This window comes from Hydra vulgaris, chromosome 10, assembly GCF_038396675.1.
Source record: "Hydra vulgaris chromosome 10, alternate assembly HydraT2T_AEP".
Classification (NCBI taxonomy): domain Eukaryota; kingdom Metazoa; phylum Cnidaria; class Hydrozoa; order Anthoathecata; family Hydridae; genus Hydra; species Hydra vulgaris.
The window spans coordinates 25,187,698-25,201,269 of NC_088929.1; positions in this window are offsets into that span (position 1 = coordinate 25,187,698).

Below are 13,572 nucleotides of genomic sequence, written 5' to 3' on the forward strand. Positions count from 1 at the left end.
TATTTTTACACTATAAAATCATTTATACATGTTAAATTAAATTTAGTTTAACAACTCTATTTACATATTTTCTGTAACTCTTTTTTTTTTTCATTCAAGATAACGTTAACTTAGGGGTAATATGAAATACCCCATGGATCAATTACATTATATTGATCATGGATCATACCATTAAATTCATCTTCCTCATTATTCAGAATTTTCTCTGCAGCTGCCTATTTGAAACAGTTTTTTTTTCATTAAATATTTTATACACCAAATGTTGACGCTATTCTCATCAAGCAAGTTGTTAAACTGCTAAACTATATTTTAAGAAAACTGTTTATAACTATATGAATTTCACAGTCATTATGTAAAAGCAATAATTCAGAATATACCAAATAATAAAGTTTATCTATGTAGCTATACCTGGGTACTAAATGTTAAATTGGACTGCTACCATACTGCTATCTCTCTCATAAGCTCACAGTGTCGCAAAACAAAAATTGTTTTGAACTTTCTGTCCCAAGAGAAACTTTTTGGGGAATTATAACACACAAATAGGCGATCACATTGGTACAAATAATAATTTGTACCCCATTAGTACAAATTGGCCACATTGGTACAAATAATAATTTGTACCAATGCGACCGCCTATAATAATTATTGGCAATAAACCAATAATTTAGTACTGTTATCAAAGTCGACTAGTCGAAAGTCGAAATTAGTCGACTTTGAAAAATCGAACAACCGATTTAATCGACTATGGATTTCCTACTAATCGACTAAAAGTCGATTTTGTCAAGTAATAAACTTAAAATCCCTTGAATAAAACCGGGTTGAAGCGCACACTAATTAATAAAAGTTAACTTATTTTTTATCAGATAGTTAATAAAAAACTACATAAGATTATATAAATATATATATTTTTTTAAATAATCAAATTATCGAAAATATCAGGTGTAAAGAAAAATTTTTGTGCGGTTTTAGGGGACATTCTGTTGAAACCGCACACTTGAGAAAATATTTTTCTCCAGTGAGCGAATTTTTTTAAACTTAACTTTTATTATTATTATTTTCAACACAACTTATATTTAAGAAACGATATTAGATTTTTACATTTTTTGCAACAAAAGAATTTAGTACCAACTAAATGCATTCCTTCGATTTGTTAACATGCAATTAATTTCTGGCTTGAATAAATTGCGTCAACTCCACCTCGATGCTGTTCTTGCAACGCTCAAAACATGTTTGATACCTATCAAAACTCAAAGCTGGCGTAGTTTATAAAGATGGTAATCAATATGTAGTTGGATTAGGAGCTGCGGCGGCTGTTGAAAATGACGACGCTGTGACTGAGCAAGATGGTTTAGGTACTACGGTGGAAGTTTTGTTTATCTAAATTTTTACATTTTGAGTCTTTATAATACTTAATAAGACTTTCTTTCCACACTTGTTTGAAATGGCAATAGACGCCTCTCTCCAATTGTTATACAATATATGAAGAATGCTCTTATGACAAATCATGATTATATTTGGTGCTAACTGGACCACCTCTTGCAGGGCCAAAGTTTCTTTAAGCTTTGTATATCACTAATAGTAGTGCAAAATGCCTATTAGCGTTGGAGCAATTGTTCACACTATAACGAATTTTTTTATTGTTACCCAGTACGTTTAAACACACCTCTTGTCCCTTTTCGACACACTGCGATTGTTTTACCTTCATCACCCGAAAAAACTGTTTTTCATATTGCTTGCCAAGTGGGCACAAGACCTTATAAACGGCTCCTTAAGAACGTTCAAAAGACGTCTTTTTTACGCCCGGCGCACAGTGGTGGACAAAACCTAAAAAATAAATATTTATTATATTCAAAACCATATATTAAAACATATTTGTAATACTGTAATTTTAAGTTTTGAAAATTGTTTTGAGCATAATAGTATCTTTTAAAGCCACAAAAATTAGTTGCGGTTTCATGTATAATGAAAAACTTTTTTTTAAAAAGCGTGAAATTTTTTTTTCTTTATACATATGAAGGAAAAAAAATTTATGATAAACAGTATAATAACAGCTATAATAAACAGTAACTTTTAAAATTTTTTAAGCTTACGGAATTAGTTTATATATTTAAAATATTTAACAGTAAAGCTTTTCGAAAAAAAATCTTAAGTAAAGATCAGTCTTTATAATACACTTATAATCTGGCTTTAAAATAACGAGGTGAATTTTTACCATTTATTACTTTTATTTTGTACAAAAAGTGTCATATAATTTAGGGAATCTACGAGAATCCATATTAGATACTTGAACTAGTAAATGTAATATGTATACAACCAATTAAAACTAAATACATTGCCCCTAACTTCCCATTTTGGGTTTCTTAAACATTTTAAAACAATGACTTGTAACTTATATCATTTGCTTGAAGTCAACTTTTATTTCTTGTAAACAAAAATACATGTTATTTTGTTTGTTATTTAATTAAATACAAATTGCACTGTTTACTTAACAATATTTTTGCTTTTTTGTTTAGTAATAAAATAAAAATTGGTGACATTTACGGACTTTTACAACAAAATAAACTAGTTCCTAATGATATACCATTCTTTTCAATGAAATTAACTAGTTTCTAGTTTCTGCAGATATTAAACTAGAGGATTCTGAGTGAAAAACTTTATAAAATTATATTGCAAAAAGTTAATAGCTGCAAACAATGAAAAGAACATTTTGAGAGAAGTAATGAAAATTAGCTAGCTCAAGATTTTCAATGCACCTACGGTACATTAAATGCCACATCATCAGCTAATGAAGTTGGGAAACCATGTGGCTTTTGAAAAGCTTGTAACAGAACAAAAAGAATAAACCTAAGAATGTTAGTAGTATTTTATTTAGCCATAAATTACTTCATGCAATAAAATTAAAACCAAGAAGTGAGTTTAAGTACAAAACTGGCACAAAAATTTCTGAAATTTGAAATAAAAACCCCATTAAACCTGCTTAAATATATTCACCTGATGAAACTTTACCATTAACTATTAATGGTGATATATCAAAATCAACACACCAGCTTCTAAGAAACGGTGTTGAAAAAAAAGGCTGCCATGTATCCTTTATATAATGGTATAAGATCTTCAAAAGCTAAATGCTATCCCAAGAACATTCAAATAGATGGCTAGTCAATACAGATATCGCTAAAAGATCATCTTAAACACACTCTTAAAAAACTATGTGATATACAAACTCCTGTGCTAATCACAGTGCTAAAGAATTAACTAAATTGACGTTTAGATGCAAGGCTGGTTTTGATGGTGCTACAGGATATAGCGTTTACTAACTGGTAAGTTAAAATGAAAATAGTGACGTATGAAGAGTGCCTGTTGATTATTTGTATAGTACCTTTAGAACTAAGTAGACTTTATAATAATAAAAACGTTGTAATATCATCCACCCAGAATCTGCGGCCAATATATTAAAAATAAAAGTAATACATTATTACATATAGAGATGATAAGTAATCTACAGACTTATTCAAAACGTCGTGAACATGTAGTAATATCAATAATAGAGTTTGAAATCTATTCACTTATTTATATTTTTTAATTATTCCTGTATATTTATTTATATATTTCAAATCGATTATATAATAGTATCGATAATAGAGTTTCAAATATAGTGATAAATTTTCATTTTTTCCGAAGTAAGCGCGCATTTTTATTTTTAAAGTTTGTTGCATCAATTTTTATTTTAAGTTTGTTCCACCCAGAGCCGTACCAAGGGCGGGGCCGGCCGGGCCGCGGCCTGAGGCGCCAAAATTGGGAGGGCGCAAATTTTAATAAATTAAAAACAATAATCAGTTTATGAAACAAATTTTTACGGCATGGCTGCTGTTGATAAGAAAATTAGGTAAAATTCCCCCTCTTGACACAAACTCCTATATTTTAAAGCTCATTAACATATAGGAGTTTTTCTAACACTATCAGCTGAAATGGAGGAGGATGAACTTCATTCATCAATCTCAGAAATTCCATTGGCCTCGGAAGAAAATTTTCAACACAGGGATCCAGCGACACGGCCTATAATAACGGGCAAAACAAGATGCTTTTTGATTGAGCACGGGCCAGAGCAAGACAGAAGAGAATTTTTCCCAAACACGCTTTGTAATTTTGACAACAGAATGCGACACTTTAGCTCAAAATGGTATAAAAAAATTCATCCCAATAGTGAAAAATTTGTTCGCACTTGGCTGCAGCACGGCAACAAAAAAGATTCTTTATTTTGTTTTTGCTGTTTGTTATTTTAAACAACAAAAACCAACAATTTCTCAGAAATTTCCAAAGGGTTTTGTGACTGGAAAAAACTAAACCCAAGAATTCCTGAGCATGAAAACAGCAATGAACACCAAAGAAGCTATTCTGATTGGAAAACTCTTGAAAAAAACCTCAAGGAAGGAAAGACCCTGGATTCTGATCTGCAGATAGTTATCAGTGGAGAGATGAAAAAGTGGTTGTTGATGCAATTTTGTTCTGTGCCAAGAATCTCGCTCTTCAGGTAACAATGGAAGACATCGGTCAACAAAACAGTGGTATTTTTCTGAGCTAAATTGAGTTGATCAGCCATTATTATCCTTTAGTGGCTGAACACATTGCGTACGTTAACCACAACATCCTACCTTTCTCCTCAAATTCAAAATGAGCTGATTGAGTTACTTGGGCAGAAAGTCAGGAACGAAATTTTGTCAAACATCAAAAAAGCTAAATACTACTCTGTTCTGTTTGACTGGACTCCAGATACCTCCCACAAAGAGCAGATGACTCAGATCATCAGACATGTCCACATCAGTGATGAAACCAGCACAATAAGGAAAAGCTTTGTGGATTTCATTGAATTTTACAAAAAAACTGGAAAAGGTCTTGCAACAGAGATAACTGAAGAATTGGAGTAGGATGGTCAAAACATTTCCAATTGCCGGGGCCAAGGCTATGACAATGGAGCCAAAATGTCTGGAAAATACAATGGTGTCAAAGCTCACATCCATTCTCCTAATGAGTCAGCAAGATTTGTTCCATGCGCAGCTCACACTTTAAATCTTGTTTAAACGTTGACCACCTCATTAAAGGGAAACAGTGACATAAGATGGTCTGCCAAAAAAGAAGCAATCACACCATTGCACAGACAAATCAAAGACGTTCTTCAAGTTTTGGAATCAATTATCCACAATCCCATGACAAATGCTGTCACAGTTAGCAGTGTAAAAGAAATTCTCCTTCAAATTGATTTCAGTTTTTTTTGTTTGTTGGATTTCTGGTGTCAAATTCTTTCTCTAATTGACCGGGAAAACAAACTGCTTCAGTCAAAAACATTTCAATTGACATTGCCGCAAAAAAAATGAAAGAATTAAAGGCTTCCATTCAGAATCTTTGAGATGTTGGGGTGGACAACATTATCAAAGATGCCACATAAAAAGCTAACCAGAGCGGAATTGATGGTGGCTTTCCAATCAAGAGGAAGCGCAAATTGAAGCGGTTGGCACTTTATGAAGCTGAAGATGACTCTAACCTTCTTACAGCAGAAACAGAATTCGGATCTCAGTGCAACTTTGTGTTTGAAAGCATTATTACAGAAATTGAGTGGCGGTTTGAGGCTTTGTTTTGTAAATTTGAGATAAATTTGCAAACTTATCTCAAATTTACAAGGCAGATTTAGATTCTTCCGATTTCCAGTCAGAAATGGCAAGCTTTAAATATCAAGCTGCCGCAATCATGGATAACTTTGAAAAATCTAGCCCGATCGACATTATGCAGCTCATTCATAAATATTCTTTGACCGATGCTTATCCCAACACGGCAATTGCTATTCGCAACTTCCTCACCATACCAGTCACAGTTGCTACGTGTGAGAGAAGTTTCAGTAAACTTAAGCTCATAAAAAACTATATGAGGTCATCAATGGCCCAAGAACGTTTGTCTAATTTGGCTATAATTTCAATTGAAAATTAAGTGGCAAACAACATTGATTTTTTTCAAGAAAAGCCAGAAAAGTGACATTGAACCAAGTTTGTGCAACCTTAATGACAATATTTACTTATAAGTTGATGTGATAAGTTTGGTGATCAATAAATCATTTTTTTTATTTAATTTTCTTCTTTTTTTTTTTAAGGGGGGGGGGGGCGCAATTTTCTTTTCTTGCCCGAAGCGCAAAATTGGCTTGATACGGCCCTGGTTCCACCAGAAGAGTTATATAGTTTGTTAAATAATTTTTAGTATTGGCAACAATTTAACTAAAATTTATAATAAAAGTAAGTATATCTTAATAAAAAGTGAATCTTTGGACATATAAAGGGTTTTAGTAAAAAAAAAAAAGATCAAAATAATTTTGTTCACCATATGTCTAATATCCGGCCCACTGTGCGGCGCTCACAGGGTGGTGACGTATTCAAAATAACCATCAGTTATTTCTGGCTTACAAGAAGCGGCTCTGTTAGATGTTGAATTGTTCGCTTTTCTTGTTGAAATTTCTTCAGACCATTTTTTCACAAAGCCATAAAAACATTCTTTGCCTGGCTTGCAATTTTTGAGTAAGTGCGATTGATCTGTGCATTTAAAGTAGCCAGTTACATATTCGAGGAGTTCATTTCAGGTTAAACCAGTCAACAAATTTTGGAATGTTATTGTACCTGAGCCATGGAAACCTAAGTTGTTGTCATTTACGATCATTGAGTCTTGGGACTGGAACGTCATATTTGAATTCAGATTTTCTCAGTGAAGTATCGTTTTCTTTCATATCGGTTAATGTGGCTAGTATATCATCTTCCTTGTACGTTTTTGCCTTTTAGTTGACTTTTTTAAGTGAGTGAGTTGAGTAGAATTTAGTAAGTAATAAATACGTTGAGAAATAACATAATAATTAATTTTTAACAATGAGTAAGTGATGATTGTATTGATAAATAACATTATAATTCATTTTTAATAGAACCGCAATTAGTACTATGTTAATTAGATAAAGAGAGTCACTTGCAAAAAGCTAAATTAAGTAATCGAATGGGCGGTTAAATTAAGTAATCGAGTGTGCGGTTAAATTAAGTAATTGAGTGTGCGGTTAAATAAAGTAATCGAGTGTGCGGTTAAATTAAGTAATCGAGTGTGCGGTTAAATTAAGTAATCGAGTGTGCGGTTAAATTAAGTAATCGAGTGTGCGGTTTTATCAGAAAAGAGAGTTTTTACTTTTCTGATTTTCTATTTAACTTTTTGTTCTAGCTGTATAAAAATTGTACTATAAAAATGGAAATTAAATTTCAAAGGCAATTTGCAAGGAACTTATCGAGCTTTATCAGAAAGTGGTTTTATCAGAAAAGAGAGTTTTCACTTTTCTGATTTTCTATTTAACTTTTTGTTCTAGCTGTATAAAAATTATAAAATTCATTGATAGGGGGTGGGTATCATACACCATTCGCGTTAGCCTTTGGTGTGCAGTTGCTTATAGTGATACATGAGGTCCCTTACCACTGCTTTCTTCTTTCGTCCATTTAGAGCGGAAGAACGTCACTTGATTTACGCGACGTTAAAACCATCTTGTTAAACTGAATACTTTTTAACAAAATGATATTTTACTTGTCTTTTATGACTTTTAATCATGACTAAAACCCTGACCGAACCCTTATCTTCAGTCGATGTATTTACATTTAGTTCTTGGTATTCCTATTGCCAGTCAATGTATTTATATTAAATAATACACAAAACATTCTCATATAAATTTATCTAAATATTTAAGTCAAGAAAATATTTGTGGTAGTTAAAATGTTTTGGTCTGCAAAATAATTGGAGGTTGATATTTGAAAATGAAAACGACGAATTTAATCTAAATTTGTTTAAAGTTAAATTTTTTTAATTAATTAAAATTCGTTTTAAAACACATTATGCTTTATTTAATGGCTTACTTTATAAAATACCTGAAAATTAAAATAGACACTATAACAATTTATATAAATTTATAAAAACAATTAATAAATATTTTCATATTTTTATTAATAAACTTCATTACTTTATTACAATAAACTTTTTGTTTAAAAAATAAAACTAAAGTAACTAAACTTTTCAACAAAAATATATTGCTTTAAATAAATAAGGAATGATTTTAAAATCCCAAAACAGCAAAATTCAGGCATATTACAATTAACAACAATACAATCAACAAATATCAGCAAATAATAAAAACAAAAGTGTCAATAAATAAATCACAGCCTAACAAGATAAACTGAATATGGTTAATCATTGTTTAAAACAACATAGTTCTTTGTTTGATTTTGGTGTAGAAAGTTTTCAGTGGCTATAAAATAATATAGGAAAGTATATTGTGATGATAGCACTCAATTTCAATTAAATAATGCATTAAAGCATAAAAGTATTAAATATGGAAGTTAAACTTTATCTTTATTCAAATTGAAGCAAAGCCATTGAACAGTATTGTCAAAAGAACTTTTTAATCCACGTTTAAAATTTTTTTAATTTCAAATGATTTTGGATATTGACCAAAGTTTAAAAAATTAAAATATACTGTCAAAATTTCATATTCGTTAAGCAAATCTTAATTTTAAAATATGTTAATGTAAACAAGAGACTTCTTTGGTTTCGAAGAGCACTTAAATATGTCTAAAGATACTTTTCTTAAATTTCTAAATTGTTTAAAGTAATTCTGTAACAAATTTGCCTAACATAACATATTTGTAACAAAAGTGTTTCTTATGATAGTGTTTTAATCAGCTAGATTATATCTTCATGTGAACAATTTGTGAAATGCCTTGTGACATGTGTTGATATTATATGCCTATTTTCTGATTTTTTTCATGCATAATGCTGTATCACAAAAATCCAAAACAAACTTTTGTTTATCATTTAGATCTCTGAGGAAGCTTTTTGATCATTATTGAACCTAAAATATATGCCCACACTTTTTAGACACAAGTTTTCCATTATGTGACAGCAAGTTTAATAAAATCACCAGTCTTGTTAATGCTTGAGAAAGTAGAAGTTTCAGGGTGATTAAGAAGAAAATTGTAAGTATTATCATTAAAAAAAAGTTTCGCTTTTTGAGTCCATTATTTTGTATGTTTTTGATAACGTGGACAAAAGTCAAACAACAACCGAGTTCCATATGTAATCAACTAAGGTTTTTCATTAAATATCAGAGTTAGATTTTTATCACATATAATTGCCTTTGCTATTTGACTTTCTTACTGATTCTAAAGTTAAATGAATTTGATCACATAAAAATTAGGAATTTATTTGTTAACAGGTTTTCATAAGATTTTTAAAGGAAATTTAGGACCATCAAACATATAACTTGTATTACAAGTTATCATAGCATCCATAACACTTTTTGAAAGAGAATTTATATCAATGGTTTTCCCAAAACAGCAACCTCCTGATACAATAACATTTTTGTAACATACACCTTGTCACAGAGAACAATAGTTCCTAGTAGAAGTTAATAAAAAAAGTAGCAGAAAGTTCCTTTGATATAGATTGACTAGACAATTCCTAGGGGAATCATCTAATAAAACTATATAACCATTTTTAATTAGAGCTGAGCCTTTAACCTCGGAAGATTTATGATATTCCCGCAGATTTTTTAAATACTTGTCTTTCCATCTTGATCCAAAATGGGTAAATAACATGGAAAGATGTTTATTACGTTGATTTATATCTATGTTATAATCATTTTCGAAAAAGAATTTATATCACTGGTTTTCCAACAACAGCAACTTCCTGATACAATAACATTTTTATAACATACACCTTGTCACAGAGAATAATAGTTCCTAGTAGAAATTTTAAAATTAAAAAAAAGTAGTAGAAAGTTCCTTGCAATTTTAGAATAAACTAAAAATCTATCTGAGAGGAAAATTGTGCAAAATGTTATTTTAGTTTAACCTGTTTGAAGTTTTTGGTGTCAATCAGATCATATAATAAAGTGTTGTTAGACGTTTTAAAACTCGCAATAGATAAACATTTTATCTAACGTGTTTTCTTCTTTTTGTCTCAGGAAAATCTATAATTTTTTTAATATAATAATTCGTAGAACAGCAATAAACACATTTCACCATTTTTCATAAACATAAACAAATTTAACCATTTTCATAATAGACTAAATAAAGAAACCAACAGACAGTGCTATTTAATTGTTTTTATAATTATAAAACCTTTTCATTTAATGTTTGCAACCCACTTAATTAAAAAAAGTTTTCTAAACGGAGAGTGGTTTTTAAGAAAGTTTCTGTCTTAGCTACTTTTTTTTTTTGCTACAGGTTCTCGCTTGATGACTTTTAGTCAAGACGTAAGACCTCCTTATTAATAAAAAAATTGCACCTAAATAGGGTCAATATTTAATAAACTATCGAGGGTAAGTATAGAGTTGTTTTAAAGTATGACAAACTGACTTTAGCTAAAGTTGCTCAATGATATATTATATATTATATACATCAACGATACATTATATCTATAACAAATCATTGCAGTTGCTACAGTCGATTTGCCATTATATTTAACTCCCAGATCAATTTAAGTTAATACGCTGCGAAATGATTAACATTCTTTCAAAAATTTAAGGCATGTGAGACAGAACCCGTTAAAAACATGGGTTTTTCAGTAAAACATTTCATTTTTCCGAATAAAATATTTCCGTAATATAGTCAACTTGGCTCAGATAAGATTTTGAATGAACCTTTGAAGCGCCGTATTTTGATTACTTGTAACCTCCAGATCTTATTTAAATTATTTTTCTCTTTTGCATGAAAAAAATTTTAAAAAAATGTATGTAAAAAACAAAAAAAGAAAAAAACTGAGCTAACTGCAGCAATTGCTACACTTGCTACAGCCTGGATCCGCTCCTGATTAAAGATAGTTAACCAATAGAACGGTTTCTAGCATTCTTAGAACTGAAAAGACAATTTTTTATATGACTTTTTATTTTGCTAACAAATAAAAAATTTTATACAATAAGAGACTGTCAATACAAAAAGAAAAAAACTGAGCTAACTGCAGCAATTGCTACACTTGCTACAGCCTGGATCCGCTCCTGATTAAAGATAGTTAATCAATAGAACGGTTTCTAGCATTCTTAGAACTGAAAAGACAATTTTTTATATGACTTTTTATTTTGCTAACAAATAAAAAATTTTATACAATAAGAGACTGTCCATCTTTACTTACCCCTCCCCCTTGTTAACAACTTCTCAAACTTTCAAAGATCCTCCTATCAAATTCCGTCAACATAAGGCAACTCTTCCCCCTCCCTCCTAAAAATCAAACTTAAATGGAAAAAAAAACAATACAATATTTTAATTAGACTAGTTTACAGCTAAAACAAAAAATGATTTAAAGTAAAATATTTAGAAACAAATAATTTTAGTCAAACTTTAACTAATGAGCATATTTCAATATAACCATTCAATATAACCAATAAAACAAAAATGTTTAAAAAAAAATTATGAACATAACACGAGGTTACTAAAAAGTTGCACAAAAAAGAATTGCTTATAATTGTCATTCAAACTATATTATTGTTTTACAACTGATAAAATAAGTAAGGATAGCAATAATAGATCATCTTATAACTGAAAGTGTCCCATGATCAATAGCGTAGCGAATTTTAGTCTTAAGCGAGCATAGAAGGTTTTCAAAGTATTTCTCCCCCTCGTCAGCAGTTGTCAAAATCAGACCCCCTTCCCTATTTTGTTGACGTAATCAATGGACATGTTAAAAGTAAATAATTTTATAAACACCTTAACATTAACAATTAATACTGTTATAATCGTCAAGGACTCAAAAAGGTAAGGACGATGTGTATATTGTCACAACCTTTTGATAGAGCCCCTGTAGCCACCCATTAAAAAACAATTTAATTTTTTCTATAATCAAAAGCAAACAAACAAACAAAAAAATTTACTAAATGCCGCTTATAAAGAAAAAAACAAATAACAATTAGAAAAAATTGAAAACAACTATTATGCATCATTTGTAAAATACTGTAAACTATAAATTGTATTTCAGGAATTAAGGTAATGCAATTTAGTTTTTAGTTTTTAATGATGAAATGCTTTTTAGTTCTTTAATACTTTTATTTCGGAAATGATTCTATATTGGTGGACCACGGTTTGTAAATAGAAAATTTCACTGCTGAGATTTAATTTTCCCTAAGTGGAAGTTGTACCTGGCGCTTGAATACAGATTATATTTTTCGAAAATGATATAAAGAAAATATCTCAAAAAAGACATGGTAGTAAATTGTTCTTATACTAACACATAAATATTAATATCTATAATGTGTTAAGCTTCTCAATATCTAGAACCATCATGCTTATCATCACTGATAAGCATTTAAATAGGTTAGTAAACTCGGGCCGAGTTTACTAACCTATTTAAATAATTAATTGTTTTGCGTGCGTAGTTTCGCAGGCTTTGCAATTTTAGCAATTTCGTTTTACTGGTGGTGGTCCATACAATTATTACGTACAAAAGCTAATTATGTACAAGACTAAAGTATAACATACTACGTAAGTTATTATCGAGAAAAGGTCTCGATTTATAGAAAATGCCTATATCAGGGATATTTTTGTTTCGAGTAAGCAAATATGGTTTCTCCAGGATGTGTTTTCATCAAACAGTACTCCCTAAAATTCTATATAGTTTTCACGTTTAAGTACGTTTAAGTTCAGTAATTCGTTTATTAAATTCAAGTTAAGTTACCTTTTCATTATTTATACTGGTGCACTATGCGTCGCAAAGCAGAATTATTTTTTTTTAAAACATTTTGGCTTCCAACTAGGCTGCAAGCAACCGCAAATTAGAGTTGGAAGTTACTGGAAGAGAAAGATGAAGATTGTAGAGCAAGATAACGATTGACAGACGGCTTAAAGGATTACAAATTATATGAATCAGGAAAGCAAGATAAAGGAAGCGAGTTCAAAAAAACTGATGTTCGAGGAAAAAAACTTGAAGAATGAGAGTTTTTGGAGCACTAAGGAACAGTCATAGAAAAAGGATGAGACTAAATTGAATGACGGGTCACACGAGAATGAATTTTAGTAGATGGCACAAAAGACGCTAACTCTTTAGAGCAGTGCCCATTATAGTATTTGTAAAAAAGAGAAAGAGAAGCAACATTACGACGATGTGATAATGGTTGGAGGTTGGCTGCAAAAGCAGGTCCAACTATGTTTACAATGTGTTTTTGAACTTTGTCTAAAAGAGAAAGGGCATTATTAGAAGATTCGTCCCAGATATGGCAACAGTATTCTATATAAGGCTGGATTTGAGATTTATAGAGAAAGAGAATAGAATTCTAAAAAAGAAAGTGTCGAGCTCGATAAAGAGATGCAACCTTAGCAGATGCTAACTTTGCAACAGATTTGATATATAGTTTCCAAGAAAGATTGGAAGTAAGAGTTAATCTTAGAAGATGAAGAGCGGATGACTAATCGAGTACATCACCGTTAATAAATATAGGAAGATCTAAATTATTGCGATAACGATTGGCTGAAAAAAATTGAGTTTTATCTGAATTAAAGTTCAACAGCCACTGTGAGCACCGTGCTGTAG